Source organism: Lacerta agilis, chromosome 7, assembly GCF_009819535.1.
Source record: "Lacerta agilis isolate rLacAgi1 chromosome 7, rLacAgi1.pri, whole genome shotgun sequence".
Classification (NCBI taxonomy): Eukaryota; Metazoa; Chordata; class Lepidosauria; order Squamata; family Lacertidae; genus Lacerta; species Lacerta agilis.
The window spans coordinates 39,210,823-39,228,321 of NC_046318.1; the positions used below are offsets into that span (position 1 = coordinate 39,210,823).

The 17,499-nt window shown below is 42.9% G+C and overlaps 1 protein-coding gene across 2 annotated transcripts in view; it reads right to left on the reverse strand.

The window, feature by feature from the left end:
- The window catches only part of ANKRD12 (ankyrin repeat domain 12), a 55,059-nt gene extending 37,567 nt beyond the window's left edge, over positions 1–17,492 (reverse strand). For both annotated transcript variants that reach the window (XM_033154903.1, XM_033154902.1), the window contains exon 1: positions 17,300–17,492. The gene's annotated coding sequence lies outside the window, so the exon portion shown is untranslated. The remainder of the gene's footprint in view (positions 1–17,299) is intronic.
- Positions 17,493–17,499: the final 7 nt, after the last annotated feature.

Here is a 17,499-nt window from a genome sequence, read left to right on the forward strand (position 1 = left end):
TTTAAAGGAAACATGTATTGAAAATGAACTTATGATTGCTTTATGAAAAGCAGCTTGTTTAGGGAAATAATTATGCAAATAACATGTTCAGTTGTCATCATATAGCACAATGTGTATTGTCGTATTTTATGGCTTGATACTGAGCTCAAAGACTAGCAAGTCACCACAGGTACAGTGGGGGGGGGGGAGTATTTGATCCCCTGTTAAATTTGCCCGTTTGCCCTCTGACAAAGAAATGGCCAGTCCATAATTTTAATGGAAGGTTTATTGTAGCTGTGAGAGCCAGAATAACAAAAGGAAAACCCCCAGAAACCCAGAAGACAAAAGTCAGAGATTGATGTGCATTATAATGAGTGAAATAAATATTTGATCCCCTATCAACCAGTCAGATGTCAGGCTACCTGGTATCTTCACTGTATGTAACGAGCTGAGATGAGAAGCACCTGCTGTAAGGGAGGCACCTGCTGTAAGGGAGCTGTAATCCCAGCTCGTTACAGTACCTGTACAAAAGACACCTGTTGACAGAAGCAATCAATCCAGCAGATTCCAAAGTAGCCACCATGACCTAGACCAAAGAGCGAGCCGGCGAGCGAGTGGCGGGTCGGGCAGGAGCAGCAGCGCCGGTGAGCAAGCGGCGGGTTGGGCAGCCCTGTCCGTAAAAAAGTACGGACAGGGTGCTGGATGGCGGGGGAGGGGCCTGGGAGTGTCACCCCCCTCCCCTGGAACCGGGGGCGGAGCGCCCCCACCCTGCCCTTCCTACGCCACTGGTGCCTTTTGGACTGTATCTGTAGTTCCCCCCTTGTGTCCAATAACTGGGGTAAAATAAGTGTTGTTTACTTTTTAAAATACATGGAAGATGGTTCTCCCTCGCAAGGTTCTGGACTCTCCTTCCTTGGCGGTTTGTAAGCAGAGGTTGTCATGGATGCTTTTAGCGGAGTTTCCTACATTGCAGGGAGTTTCACTAGAAAGATGACCCTTGGGGTTCCTTCCAGCTCCATGATTCTATGTTTATCTGCTTCAACAATATTTCATCGTGTTCCTATCATTTTATGTAATGGTTTTTTAAATATAAATTATAAAAACTATAAATAAAACATGTTCTTACAAACAAAACATTTAAATAGCTACCTTTCTACCAGTAGGACGGGGAGGGCATGGGCGTAGCCAGAATTTTTATTGGGGGGGGGCAGGCTTTTGTTAGGGGGGCTGAACATCAAATTTGTATTTATTTGCATTGATTTTTACTTATGGGGGACAGCTGCTCCATGCCGATGGTGGGGACACAGGGAGGAAACAAGGTCGAAAGGGGGCCACAGTTGGAAAAAGTTTGGGAAACTCTAGTCTATATGATTCCACCCAATCCTTGCTTCAGAAGATATGTCACCATCGCTGTGGACAATTAACTTGAATATTTTCTTGTAATTGCACTGTACATGGGTTTTTAGGTTTTCATACACAGGTCTTGCAGGAAAATCACTTCTGTGTTATTAAATTTATTTCCTTTTCTGATCCATACTTACTCTTCCAAACAATAACTTGTAAAGCGTATTATCACATCATAACTCTAAGTGCTGTCAGTGTTTGGTGCACTGTGTCAATGTCTGACTCTTTCAGCTGTGTGTAAAGCAAGTGTATTCTATCAGGTGACTAAACTTTGGTCATTTTATTCTCTTCCATGCCCTCCTTCAAGTCTCTAATTTGAATATTCCCTCTGTGGCCCTGATCTCCAGGGTCCTGAAACTTGAAGTGTATGACTCTTTCTGCTTTTTTCATGTCTTTTATTTTTTCTTCTTAAAGCTCAAATTCAGTGCTTTGTCTGTCTTTCCTGTCACTGACTCCTGACTGACTGTAATAAATTCTACCTTTTCTCCCCAGGGTTGCATCACTGCTTTTCAACCCTCTATCAATGCACTCTTCATACACCATGTATGCTTATCTAATATCTGCTGTAGCTCGGCTTCAAATCTATCGCCTTCATGAGCTGTCACTTTCCTTCCTTCTGCCATGTCAGTTTCACTTACATGCAGATTTGCTGAGCACCCTGAAGCCTCACTGAGAGGTATTGCTTTGAAGCATTTTAAACCATATTTTTCTTTAGTAGTCAGAACCTTGAGACATCTTTCAAAGCTTCCTTCTATTTTTAGCTGTGATTTATCACTTTTTATGCTTCATATTGGGTAATTTGAGCTACTAGAATAAGGAACTCTCAAATCAAGCAGCTACCTTGGTCCAGCAAGCCCTAGACTTTCCATGCTAATAACTCATGAGCTGAAATGTATTCACTGGTCTTCTGCTGATGCATTTAAAATAAGTATTTCCAAACAAATGTTAGCTTCTTGGGTCCTGAGATTCTTAATTTGCCCAGTGGCTATCACCCATGGCTCTGCCTCATCTGGACTAGGCTGTGAAGATCTGAAGCACCTTTGGGTACTATTTCTCATTTAATTAATGGCCCATTACACTGCTTACAATTGCAGAAGAATTACAGCTGAATGCAAACACCACATAGGGGAACCCAGCACATCAAAAGTGGAAAAGTGATGAGATATAGGTAACTAAAATGGCTCCACCAAAACAGAGGAAGATGAACGGTCACTACATGATTGGACAGCTGGACCAACCAGACCCAGGGATTGGGGGAAGGAGATACAGAGGAAAGAAATTGACATTCTGAGGGGGTCACAGTTGGAAAGGTTTAGTTACTGCTATCAAAAGAAACTTGAGTCCTTGCTGCCATCTACAGGAGGAAGGGAAGACAGCGATTAAACTGCAGTTGCAGTTATTTGCCAAGTTTTCTATATACTGGAGCGGTAGTCCATGAACCAGGACTGAAATTCTTACCATACATGATGCAGTGGGGAGACTAGGCTTTATTTTATCCAGTTTGGCACCCCATGCACATGCATTTGCGTACACATACACACAGCCTGGGAGCCTCAATGGCACCCCTCTGGAGGCTTCACCTGGGGCAAAAAACCTGGCCAGTCCCCCCGCACAGCTATGCCACCCAAGAGATGGAATATAGGTGGTAGAGCTATAGCAATCATGTGGTTTTGTGTGCAACAACGACTTACATAAATCTAACCCAGGGCCCCCTTAGTGGTTATACCCAATGTACGAACATATGAAAAAGAAATTTGTGTTTATGTATCCAAACTAAGCTTCTGGCAACCTCAAAACATACACCCTTACCTCAAGGAAGAGCACCATCTATGAAACACTATAGCATCACATCTGGTCCAATGCTTCATTTGGGTGCCACACTTGGCTAGTAATATTCAATGTACATGGAAATGTACAAGGAAATGGTAGTGTGCACCCCAGGGACGCTGGTGGCGCTGTGGGTTAAACCACAGAGCCTAGGGGTTGCTGATCAGAAGGTCGGCGGTTCGAATCCCCGCGACGGGGTGAGCTCCCGTTGCTCGGTCCCAGCGCCTGCCCACCTAGCATTTCGAAAGCATGTCAAAGTGCAAGCAGATAAATAGGTACCGCTCCGGTGGGAAGGTAAACAGACTTTCCATGTGCTGCTCTGGTTTGCCAGAAGTGGCTTTGTCATGCTGGCCACATGACCCGGAAGCTGTACGCCGGCTCCCTCGGCCAGTAACGCGAGATGAGCGCCACAACCCCAGAGTCGGACACGACTGGACCTAATGGTCAGGGGTCCCTTTACCTTAACCTTAGTGTGCACCCCAAAATAAGCTTTGGGCCACCTGAAATCATACACCCATATACAATACCATATACTGGGTGGTCTGCCAACACCCAAAGCCATGCTTTACCTACAAGTGTGCAATTGCACAAAGTCATCTGAACTGCCCAGACATGCTTGCTTGGCAAATAGGCTCACATGCACAAACATGTTCAAACTCCAACAGTGTTGAAACTGAGTATTAAGTCCAGAGAATGGTGAACATACAGCTGAGGAAGAATTGGATGGTTATTCTAATGATTAATTTTCAGGTGAGCACATCAGATCAGATTGTGCAGGACAAGAAACGTGAAACATAATAAAGCCTGAAATGTAGGCTGCTGAAATTGCTATAATTGCTGTTAATATGTGCTGATAAGAGATACTGATTGGGATGCTAACAAGTATATTAAAGCATTCATAGATCATTTTATTGGTGTCTAATTCATGTTTGATGAGCAGGACAATGTTGAACAGTATACACCCACATTTTGAAAAGATCAAGAGTTCAGGCAGTAACTGGGAATTCCTTACTTCTTATTATACATAGTAAGGATTAAAGGCATGTTTTATCCTGTCTATAGATAAGTGATGTTTCTTTTAAAGTAGTCAACGCTGCACACCTGGTCACCTTTTGACAAAAATTCACAATTACCAGGGTGGCCTGGCTATTTCAGCAATTGAATCCCATCACTTTCCTTATATAAAAAAGTCCAATATTTTGGGGAAGTGAGTTTGCTGCACAAGAGCTCCAAATTAATTTAAAGTAGATGATCTGAATTTGCTAGCATGTGATTGTTAATTATGTTGCTTTGAATGCATACTTGGTTTTCTTTAGTAATCTATTCTGGATTGTTTTATTAGATGTTTTAATGTAGGTTGTAAACCGCTGCAATATTATTTAATTAAAAATGTAAAGCAGTATAAAAATGATATTGCAGTAATAATAAAGAGCTGCTTCCCGACCGCCCGATTCAGGCACAAGAAGTTGCACACCATTCCAAGAAAGATAGGGTCATCTCCCGGGTCCTGGACTGGGTGTGGAGGGGATGGCCCAGCAGCAGCCCCGGGCCAGAATTCGCTGGCTACACAACCCGTAAACATGAACTGTCGGCCCACAAGGGGTGCCTGTTATGGGGAAGCAGGGTCGTCGTTCCTGAGCCCCTTCACAAAAGGGTCCTTACAGCCCTACACGAGACACACCCAGGGGTAGTGAGAATGAAGGCCCTGGCCAGGAGTTATGTATGGTGGCCAGGGATTGACGGAGAGATAGACACCTGGGTCAAACACTGCCAGGCCTGCCAAGAATCCCGCCCAGATCCCCCAAGGGCCCCAGTCCAGTCCTTGGAGTCCGCCCGAGCACCATGGTCACGCCTGCACATGGACTTCGCGGGCCCCTTCCAGGGGAAAACATTCTTCATAGTAGTGGACTCCTACACCAAATGGCTGGAAGTCGCACTGGTGCCATCCACTTCTACGTCCGCAGCCATCCGGGTACTACGCAGGCTGTTTGCAACCCATGGACTCCCTGACACTCTCGTCTCAGACAACGGAACCGCATTTACGTCAGAAGAATTCCAGACCTTCACAGCGCAGAATGCCATCCGCCACATCCGCTCAGCACCATTCCACCCCGCCACCAATGGCTAAGCAGAACGCATGGTGCGGACCACCAAGGACACCCTACGCCGCATGACGCAAGGGGACTGGGAGTACCGCCTTGCCGCATTCCTTCTAGCACAGCACAGCACCCCCAGCTCAACGACTGGCCGGAGCCCCGCTGAACTACTAATGGGCCGGCGCCTCGCAATCAGACTGGACCGCCTCCACCCCGACAGAGCTCAGGATGAGGTAGTGGTGGGTGAAGGCAGGAACCCCCGGACCTTTGTGGCCCAGGATCCAGTGTACGCAAAGAATTTTGGGGCAGGCCCAGCATGGGTACCCGCCACAGTCACCAGGGTGACGGGCCCCGTGTCATACGAGGTGCTAACAGAGGGGGGGGGGCAATGCTGGCGCCGCCACTGCGACCAGCTACGGCGACGATTCCCAGGAGAAAACCAGGAGGAGGACAGGTCAGAGGAGTCCCAAGGGAACAGTGGGGCATTGAGACCCGTAGAGCAGGAGGGGCCGGCAGGGGAGGCAGAATCAGTAAATACTGAGAGGACCCGCGAGGCTGAAAGGGCACCGGAACCAGAGCCACGACAGAGCAAGCTGGTTGCGCCTGACCAAACAGCCCCATCACAACCAGCAGCCTCAGAACACGAGCCAGAACCAGAACCCCTGACCAGGGAGCAGCCCAGGCCGCAACGCACACGTAGGCGGCCAGCGTACCTTGAGGACTATGGATGCAACCTCCCAGGCAGGACTGGAACTTAGAGGGGAGGGGTGTTATGTACTGAGTTGAATAGGATCCAAACTGCGGCAGTCTGATTGGTCCTAGAACAATAGGATTGAGATTGCAGCAGTCTGACTGGTCCCAGAACAATGGGATTGAGATTGCAGCAGTCTGACTGGTCCCAGAACAAAAGGATTGAGATTGCAGCAGTCTGATTGGTCCGCACGAGCCACCCAATCCAGCTCCAGGTGGAAGTGAATCCGCACTCTGATTGGCATACAGGAGTATCCTGGAATTAGCCAATCACGTGGGGCCCATTGTGTAAATAGTGTATATAAAGCAAATGTTTTGGGGGAACTGCATTCCTCACTACTATGAGCTGAATAAAGAGCATGAAATTCACACTGGACTCTGAGTATATTTCAAAGGGCTTTGATAAAGATATAGGCACAAATATTATCTTAGTACAAGATTCATTTTATCAGGCCAGGGTAGGGGGAAGAGAATGACAGAACAATGAATGCATTCCTTAAAATATCTCAAGAGGCACATTAAGAACATAAGAAGAGCCTGCTGGATCAGGCCAATGGCCCTTCTAGTCTAACATCCTGTTCTTACAGTGCCTTACCAGCTATCTCTAGGAAGTCTGCAAGCAGAATCCAAGTGCAAGAACATTATTCTCCTCTGGTTACCAGAAGCTGGTAATAAATACCCATGGCATCTAGTCTGGTTTACAGAAATTGGGAAAGAATTGCCTTTCAAAGTATCTAGTTTATTATATTATACACACCTTAATTTTTCTAGGTGGATAATCATGTTGTTTTCCAGCACTGAAGGTACACTGCACATGAACTCAATGTGTTTGATCTAGCCCTCACCACAACCTTGAAGCAGGGGAACATGAGACAGAACCATGCTGTAGCAAACTGATAGCAAATTTATAATGGATTTAAGATCACTCAGTTCAATTTTCTTCTTTAAAACCACATAAAATGACAAGATACTAAGCACTATTGAAAATCCCTTTGTAAGAGCTAGGTTTACATCTGTTTGTATTGCATATCCACTTCAAGGGTAATATTTAATTGTGGTGTTCAATTTGCACAACTGGCTTCCACTTGTGAAAATGGGACTTCCTCTCCCCTCCTTCCCCAACAACCTTTTATACTGGAGTGGGGAACACTCAGGAGCAGATAGGAGGCTGCAGGGGTAAGGATCAAAGAGGAATCCCACTGCATACTCCCAAGACTCCTGTAGTATAACCACTTTCAGGAATTTATGGGAGACCAGAGTTCCTCATCAATCAGATACATTTGTCATGTATAGTTGAGATCTGTACCCTGTCAGTCCTACAAGTTATACACCATAGCTACATCCATGAAGTGGAGTCCCAGTATTTTAAACACCAGCTGATAGAAAGTTTTCCAAACGTACAGTGAAACTTTTAATCAATTAAAAATCTTTCTAATCAACTACTGTAAATGATACGCCTGATTAACTATGCAACACATTTTGATCAATGTTAAATATGTATAAAAACTGCAGTTGGCAGCCACCATTTTAGCAGAGATATATTCCCTTTACTCTCAAAAAGCTTTTCTTATAAACTGGCACATTTAGCAATATATAGGCACGCTATCTAAAAGAAACAAATTATACTATTCCCTTGAAATTGAATTTTTGCATGTAAGTTTATGTGTATTAATTGATTAACACATCTGATGATTAGCTAAGATTTCTTAAACAAGGTGAAAGCTCTAATTTAAATAATTTAGGATGCAGCAGTTTGTAGCTCCATCTCTAATACTAGTTATAGCTTTAATTAAATAAACCAGTGGCATTTATACTTTTAAATTTTAATACAGTATACTAAAGAGTACAATGTGAAAAGTTAAGAATTTTATCTCACCTTTCTCCACTTAAGTTTCTAAGGCAACTTACAAACAAAATTAAACATTACAAACAGAATAAAACAATTAACAGTTTTTAAAAATTACATCTAAAATTAAATTGAAAACTGACAGCAACAGCAATAAAACCAGAAGACTAAAATTAAATACTGCTAAAGTTTAGTAATAGAAACATTTTTAACTGGTGTCCAGAAGATAATAGACAGTAGATGTATGTCTAATCAGGGCTCCATAACAAACAAAAGAGGAGCTTGCTGGGTCAGGTCAATGGCCCACCTCTAGTCCGGCATCATGTTCTCACAGTGGTCAATCTGATGTCTGTGGGAAACCTGAAAGCAGATACCAAGCACAAGAGGACCCTCCCTTCCTGGGCAGTGGTGTTCAGTCAGTGGACTAGTGGGTCTCTAGGCTAATCCCCTAAATGTTCTCCTGGTGCCTCCTTCCCAAAGCCCAGGAAGCTTCTGCCTGGCTTAAGGAAGGAGGAACAATGCTCCAATGGGTCAAAGAGCCCCCCCCCAACTTTGGGATTTGGGAAGGAGGCAGGAGGACTCCAGCATCCTGTCTGAGGCTTGGCCTCCTTCCCAAAGTGCAAGAGACTTCTGCCCAGCTTAGAGAGAGAAGTGCAATGCTCACGTGTGAAATGTTTGGACATCTTGATGTCATGTGCACAACATCAACCTCACAAGCTGGCACCTCTGGCCCTAACTGTTCCCTTATGAAAAATTTCACCATATTCCACTGTCCCTGGGATTGCCAGCATTTGATGAACAGAGAAGCAACCTAACTTCAAAGGACCTCCAGAGCAGGACATCAGATTATCATATCCATTCATGAGCAGATTTATACAACAGAGAGCAATTTTATTCCTTCAGATACCCTTGCATATGTTGGTAAGGGCTTTATGGGTCAAAAATAACATTATGAATTGCATCCAGAAACATGAAACAAATTTGAAAATGAAGGTTTAGCAATATTGTTATGACATTCCACATGACAAGTCCTGATTAATAATTCAGTCCCCATATTCTGTACCAGTTCTATTTTCTGAACACTTTTCACTTGTAGTACACTGCATTAACTAACATGCACTAATGGGCAACCATGGCAATCTTCTGGCTGTCCATTAAAGGCCACAAATAGTGTAATAAAAAAAGTGGTTATCGATCATACCACAGACTGCATTTGAGCAACAATAGCATTTCCAAGCTGCATTCTTCTCTGTGTGTGATTGGCACATAAGTACCTGCACACTCTCATTTTAAAGTCATTATATGCATTACTACAGTATTCTGCTGCTTGCTGTCCACACCAGTGGACAGAGCTTGATGGAGTGCATCCAGTTAGTAGGCCTAGTGCTTCTTTGCTCCTTCCTGTAATCATTCCTCCCAAGCCCTCCTGTTACCTTTTCCTATGCATAAGAGCAAACATTACTAGCTTTACTCGTCATGTTACACATTGGAGAAAAAGGAGGCACGGGAAACAACCAATAAAACAATACAAAAAGTTAAAAACAACTCTAATACCCTCATACTTAATAATTTCTAAGTTGCCAGAAACAATCTATCAACCACCAAATGCCTGAATAAACAGAAATGCCCTTAAATTCCACCTAAACATTAATAATAAGGGGAAAGATACACCTATCAGGAAGAACAGTCTGTAAGTGGGACCCCACTAACCAAAAGGCCCTGTCATAGATCAACACCAGTCAGGGAGCATCCAGCAGCTATACTATCAACAAATCCTCCCCTTCCAACTGTATCGCCTGAGATAGTTGATGTCCTTATGGTCAACTGTGGCAGAAATCAGTAATGTGAATTTTGAGTTGCAATCTTACACATACTTCCTTCAAATTAGTCCCTATTGAACAAAGTGCTCCTTTAAAAAAAGTTAACATGGTTAAAGATTAAACTGTACAACATACAGCTAACTGGGCAGCTAATAGGCTGAGAGTTCACATTAGTATGAAACACTGATGAGGAAAGGTGCAAATTTTAAAAAATTATTTGATTGATGTTTTTATTTTACCCTAAACATGGTCGCAAAATTATATAGTTGTGCTTGTGCTACTTGGGTTTAAAAGAAATGCTTTAAAATTTGTTCATGTATTTTAGATCATAAAATGTTTTTAAAACATTATTTTAAATTATTTGAAAATAAAAAGCTTGCTTTTATTATAACACTTGTATCTGCAGTATTAATTTAGGATTTTAGTTATATTTAATAATATTTTTGGCAGATGCATATCAATACTGCCACACTGAAAAATGCCAGAATGTTTTACAACAGATTGTTAATGCAGCAAATATGGGTGGTAACATAAGTGTTGTCTCTCTGAATACTAAACAAGGGAAAACAGTTTAGTTCAAAATTACCTGATTTTGGTCGCTGTTTATTAAACACTTGCAAAAGCTTAGAGCTACATGGTTCCCACTACTGATCCCAAAATCAGGCCAAATACTTCATACAGCTGATTCTCAGTAAGTTTTTCCTTCCAGTGCATTAAATTGTTTTGCGCCACTTCTTCCCTCACCCCACTGAAGTTAGGGCAATCTTTCCAGCATTATAAAGCTTACTCTGGAACAGAGTACCAAATTTTTATACTACCTTCATAATCTGCATCTGTGACCATTATCCAGACTATAAAAGCATTCACACTGTAGTGCCTTTACATTTTAACCTGTGCTGGAACAGTTTTAATTGCTCCTCTTTATGCCACTGTTTATTTACTGTTGGGTTTTTTTTAATTGAAAGATTTTCCATTCATTGTCTCTGTTTTTAAGTCTTAGCAATGTCAGGTAAAGGTACCCCTGACCATTAGGTCCAGTTGTGAACGACTCTGGGGTTGCGCGCTCATCTTGCAGCCGAGGGAGCCGGCGTTTCTCCGCAGACAGCTTCCGGGTCATGTGGCCAGCATTACTATGCTGCTTCTGGTGAACCAGAGCAGCACACAAAAACGCTGTTTACCTTCCCACCGGAGCAGTACCTATATATCTACTTGCGTTGGGGTGCTTTCAAACTGCTAGGTGGGCAGAAGCTGGGACCAAACAATGGGAGCTCACCCCGTCGCGGGGATCCGAACCGCCGACCTTCTGATAGGCAAGTCCTAGGCTCTGTGGTTTAGACCACAGCCCCAATCGTGTCCATTTTAATTTTAAATATTTTTCTCATTTTAGAGAAAATGCATTTGCTCATTATACATGTAGAGCTGAAGTACAGTGTATTATGAACAAAGAAATGGGACTTACACTGACACAGTGACTGTCATCCTGTATGCTACTTGTGGATAATTCTCTAGCTCCAGGAGTTGAATTCCAGTGCCTATGTCAACTTGTCAGACCCTGGCAAGTTGACATAATTTTTGACTTAGAAAAAAAATATGCTTCTCTACTTATACATGAATGCAACCTTTAACTTGACAGATTACCATCAGGTCACCCTGATGAATGTCATTAGGATTTTGGGGGCATGGTATTATTAGTACACTGATGACACTTGCCTCTCTTTCTCCATACAATCTGAATCAGGAGAGGCCATGTGGTCAAGTGCCTGGACACAGTGGTGGGGTGAAGAAAAATTAGCTGAACATGAATCCTAGCAAGATGAAGGCACCATGGATGAGTTGTTCCTGTGTCTAATAAATTGGTAAATTGCCTGTGCTAGATGGAGTTCTGTTACTCCTGAAGGAGCGGGAATGCAGTCTGTGGATGCTACTGGATCCAGCTTTGTAAACAAAGGATCAGGTAGCTTCAGTGGCAAGAAATGCCTTTTACCACTTGATTGATTTCTATACTGCTTAATATATTAAAAATATCTCTAAACAGTGTACAACAAAATGAAGCAACTACAGACAACTTTAACAAAATACTACAGAAATAGAGTTACATATAAAAAGGTACATTAATACAAATATACTCATTTTCCTTCTGGCACACCTTCCCTCTCAGCCTCCAGGTTCTCACCCAGGGTCCAACAAACTCTCAGCTCACCCACAAAAGTCTCACAGTGAGACAAGATCCTGGAAACAGTGGACATCACTGAAGACATCATCTCTAGACTTGCATTTTAAGGGCAGGCCCAAGGTGGATTGTACTTCCTCAAGCTGCCCACAGCTGTGTCCCATTCAACTGCACTCTCCAAACCCAGGTGCAGCAGATTTCTTGAGTTTCCCAAATAGGAAAAGGCCCCCCCTCCACTCACAGCTCTTTCCTCACCAGCTGTCCTCTCCTACTCCAGCTGCTTGTAGCTAGTAGGACAGGTACATCAATTTCTGAGCAGGGAGAGCTTGACCATGGTAGTTCAGGCACTAGCGACTTCAAGACTGGATTAACGTAACACTCTCTACATAAAATTCCCCTTGTGCATGATTTGGAAACTGCAATTAGTGTTCAGAATGCTGCAGCAAGGTTGCTGACGGGAATGAGGCCTTGACAACTTATAACAGCTCTAGTCTGAGATCTGCTGATTTGTCACCTGGTCAATTTCGAAGTGTTACTATTAGTACATAAAGCTGTTAACAGCTTGAGACCAGTTTACATGTGAAAGTGCCTTACCCCATATATATCAACTCAATCACTTTGCTATGTGGAACTGACACTGTTACAGGTACCACATAACACAGGGGTCAGCAAACTTTTTCAGCGGGGGGCTGGTCCACTGTCCCTCAGACCTTGTGGGGGGCCAGACTATATTTTGGAAAAAAAATATGAATGAATTCCTATGCCCCACAAATAACCCAGAAATGCATTTTAAATAAAAGCACACCTTCTACTCAAGTAAAAACATGCTGATTCCCGGACCACCTGTGATTGGGCCAGATCTGGCCCCCGGGCCTTAGTTTGCCTACCCATGACATAACACTCATTCTACTCTTGCAAGAAATCAACATTTTAGGGTGGCGGAATATAAATTCTGGAACTCCGTTTACTTGTACTTCTTTTTGGTGCCTGCTTAGTTTAGGCAAACCTATCCAGATATGTAGAAAGCTGATATGCATTTTAATGTTTTTGTTCACTGTTGATTTCAATTATTTTTAATGCTTCTAAATAACCATTTTAAAACTGTCATTTGTTGATAGTTTTGTTTATTTTTGTAAACCACTTAAAGGTTTAGCAATATAAAAAGGTTATAAAATAAAACAAATAAAATTAACTCCATTTGTTTAAGAGTCATATATTCAGGTTAAAGAATATTATAGGAAGCACAGTGGGTGGGTGGTTTCAGTGTCTGGGAGAATGGTCATTTGCCTGCCCTGGATGGGGTGACTCTCTGTCTGGAAAAATGGGTGCATAGTCTGGGAGTTTTCCTAGATGCATCTTTGTCACTCAGGACTCAGGTAGCATCGGCTGTTATGAGTGCCTTTTACCAGCTGCAGCTGGTACACCAACTATGGCCATGCACTGACAAGCTTAAGACTAAATTATTGCAACGTGTTCAATGTGGGGCTAAACTTGTGCCAGGTATGGAAGCTATTATTTGCGAGGCAATAAAAGAAAATTTGATAAAGATGTTTTACAGATGTTATCTAACACCAACCAAAATATGTAAAATGTATGCATAATTTGTTTTTATGTACACCACTTAGAACTATTAATGATTAAGCAATATATAAATGTCTTAAGTAAATATATTTAGCAGTATTGTTATTTTTTTTAAAAAATTAATCCATCCTGAAAAAGTGAACAATCTTGCTTAATATCCTTGTAGGTATAAAGAGAGAACCACACAGGAATCTAAATATTTTCTTTACACAATTGTGTATGTATTCTTTTTTTGTATTTTGTTTAAATACCAATAAATTCCCTTAAAAAAATAAAAAACAACTAAATATTTTCTTTACACAGTGCACATGAATTGCTTGATCAGAAGTTCCAGATTATACTCCTAGAATGTCAGAGGTCTGATTATCACAGCAACGAGTTACAGGCATGGAGAAAATATCTAAATTTCCAAAGTGGGTATTTTATTTAAATGAGAGATTGAACAAGGCTTTTTCTTGATGATTTGTATCACACTGGGGATGAGGTAATTACTAGGAAGCTGGTGTAGCTATACAGAATTCCAAGATAATGGCATTTCTACATCCAGATATAGAAGTTCATTCCAAAAACTGGTCCAGTCTTAGGCACCATAACAATGGAACTGGAAAAAGTGGATGTGCAATCATTTCCATCTCTCTCTCTCTCTCTCTCTCTCACACACACACACACAAAATCCTTTAACTGAATATAAAAATACACAAATATTTAAATGTTACAACTATTTAAGATAATGATTTTTTTAAATGGCAGTTATTTTTTTAAAAAATACAAAAAAGTTTCTGTCACAGTATAATTCTCCTCAGACTTATTTTTTTATTTGCTTACTTTAAGAATTTATAAACCACTTCCCAACAAATGTTTCTTAAGCACTCTACAATAAAGGTATAAAAAAGAACATATAGTACACACAGCAATGTAAAAACAAATCTTAAAAACATCAAATTGCACAAATTCAGTATACATTATAAAATGGCTGAGTCACACTTTGGGGGGAATGCTCTCTTTAAAAAAGACATTTTCAGTAGCTGGCTAAAAGCAAGAATGTGAAACACTTGTCTAATTTTAATTGGAAGCCAATTCTAGAACTTAAATTTCTACTTTTCACATGCTAGCCTCTATAGGTTTCTTCAATCATCCAGAATATGAAATTCTTAAAAGGTTCAAAGAAAAAAGTCAATAAGTGAACAAGGCTTCAGATGAGCAATAGATACCGTTGCATCCATAAACAAAGGAACTTAAATGACTGGACATATTACATGTGTAGGTCTTTGTTTTTAGGAAGAACTGCAGATTATTAATGCCACATTATATGGTATCAGGGAGCCATAATTTTGAACTGTATTCAACTTTGGTCACTCATTCAGGGGAAGGCTTATTTGAACAGGTTCCAATAAGAGCAATAGCACACCACAGGACAAGCAAACATGTTAGAAAGGTTAAGAGAGCTGGGTCAGATAGAAACGAGGTGTCTTGAGAAGGAATCTGAGTATTTTCTTATAGCTAGATTCAATAGGGCTAATAAAACACAAGGGGAAATTTAAGTCAATTCTAATTATGGACGCAACTATTGGTTATAATGTTTTCAACGATGAGTTCAGAATGGTGACCAGAAGGTGAAGAAAGTAATGGTCTGTATATTTTAAAATAGACTTTGAGCCAAGACTTTATATCTGGCCAGCTCTGCCTCCTTTATGATCACCAGAGGTTACCATAATTGGTGGTTCTACACACAAGGAACCCCCCTTCTCCGTCCCCCAGAAAAGTGAGTGTATTTTGCTTCATGCTCAGGAACTACCTGCTTGCTGCATTTGATTACAGAAAAAATATTGTCCAACCTAGGAAACATGGGAGTAGCTCTCCCCTTGTAGCATTTGCCCTGGTTCACTTGAATGAGACCTATGCTTTTTAAAAAAAATACTAAATTGCCATTTAAATTATGAAACATTTGCTGCACATACCTACACCCATTTTCTGCATGTGGCATCCAGTAATGATTGTATGTGTGGTATAAAGTAGCATGTGGACAGGAAGAAGCTGGACCAGACACTCATCCCTAGTGCTGTACCTACTAGGGCAGGGGTCCCCAAACTAAGGCCTGGGGGCCAGATGCGGCCCAATCGCCTTCTAAATGCGGCCCGCGGAATCAGTGTGTTTTTACATGAGTAGAATGTGTGCTTTTATTTAAAATGCATTTCTGGGTTATTTGTGGGGCATAGGAATTTGTTCATATTTTTTCCAAAATATAGTCTGGCTCCCCCACAAGGTCTGAGGGACAGTGGACCGGCCCCCTGCTGAAAAAGTTTGCTGACCCCTGTACTAGTGTAAGAGATTGTCCAAGGCCACACAGCACCCAAGTCAAACTCTTCAAGCTCTCAATACAATACACTTACTAATTCTACTGTGGCTTTTATGCTATTCACTTTCAAACACTGAAGCACGAATAGCAGAGACAAAAGTTAACAAAGACATTGCACTAAAAATCTTCAGCACAGAAGGCTGTATCTTAGACTTAAAGCATAAAGAAGTTCATTGATCCCAGCGAATTACACACGTGTTGCACTAACCTTTTTTTTTTTAAAAAGGTCTGTCATCTGCTCTACGAATTTTAAACATGAGCCACCAGAATGATACTGGCAATAGCATTTCCTTTACGCTCCAGAAGCACCATTTTAAAAAAAGAAATTACTTACTGCACATTCGTTGTTGCTTTCTCTCTCCCTAACAGCCTGTCGAAACACACGCAAACGCTGGCGCGCGCTAACACACACACACAAAAACACGCTCACCACTGCCTCTTCCCTTTAGAAAGGGCTGACAATGCTGCAGACCAAAAGAACTTAGTCCTATCAGCATTATTATTATTACTGAACGCGATTATCCTGCCCTCACTCACAAAAATATAAGCCTCAGCGCGGGGCGGGGAATACGAGAGAAACGCGTATCAGAGAAACAGCCCCACAAGGAGGGAGAAGCAGTGACAGCAACGGCAGCCATGGCTCCAGCTGCAGCAACAACAGTGACAGGCTAGGCTCGAGGGAGCCAAAAGGCTGCTTCAAGGAAAGAACCCCTTCTTCGGGCTGACAGTCCTCGTGCACAGTATCAGAAGCGGGTCGGGGGGGGGGGCGGCGCGGGAGGAAGGAAGGAACGACGACGCACCGAAGGAAGGTGTGTCAGATCCCCTCAGAAAGGGCTCGTGCGTGTTCCATGTAGGCGAAGAGGTTGCAGTACCTCCATTACGAGGAAAGGCAGCGCAAGAAAGGGGGAGTGTTCTCTCTCTCTCTCTCTCTCTGCTTTTTAAATGCACACCCAAAGCAAGCAGGGCAGGAACAGGCAGCAGCAAAAAGAAGCCCACCTCACTTCTATACGAACCACGGCTCCCTCCTGCCTCAAAGGGGAGGTGCAGGGGGGGTTACAGACTAGGGTGGGCTGCCTTGCTCTCGTGCGCGCGCGTGCGCGCACACCCACCCACCCACACCCACTGAAAGGGGCACATATATATTCTATACACTCACCTCCGCCACAGAAAAGGCTGCATAAAGAGAGCCCCATTTGCAGAAAGGAGGGAGTTTTGACAGACACGCACGTACATATGACACAAGGAAAGGAAGGGGGGATTTCAGACCGGCGCCAAGCCATTTTTAGAGCAGTTGCTTTCTTCCTTAGTGTCTCCTTGCCACCCTCACCTGTAAAGGGGTGACCTACAAGGGGGGGGGGTGTCCTACAAAGGGGGTGTCACTCTCGTAACTGCCGTTGCTCCTTCCCTCCCCGCCTCCCCCCTCCCCCAGCGGAGTCTGCGGTGGAGATACTGGTGGTTTCCTCTCCTTACCTTCTCTCAGCGGAAGGGAGGCGGCTCTTTACAAGAAGCGCCGTACTTTAAAGAAGATCCGAATTCCGCAGCCACCCCCTGCCGGTCAGCGGCGCCTGGAGTCTCAACCCCGCTCCGAAAGCCACGGCAAGAGTCAGGTTTTGACGACACCCCTTCTCTTCTCTCGCCCCCTCCCCTCAGCTCAGTCGCTCCCCTTTCCC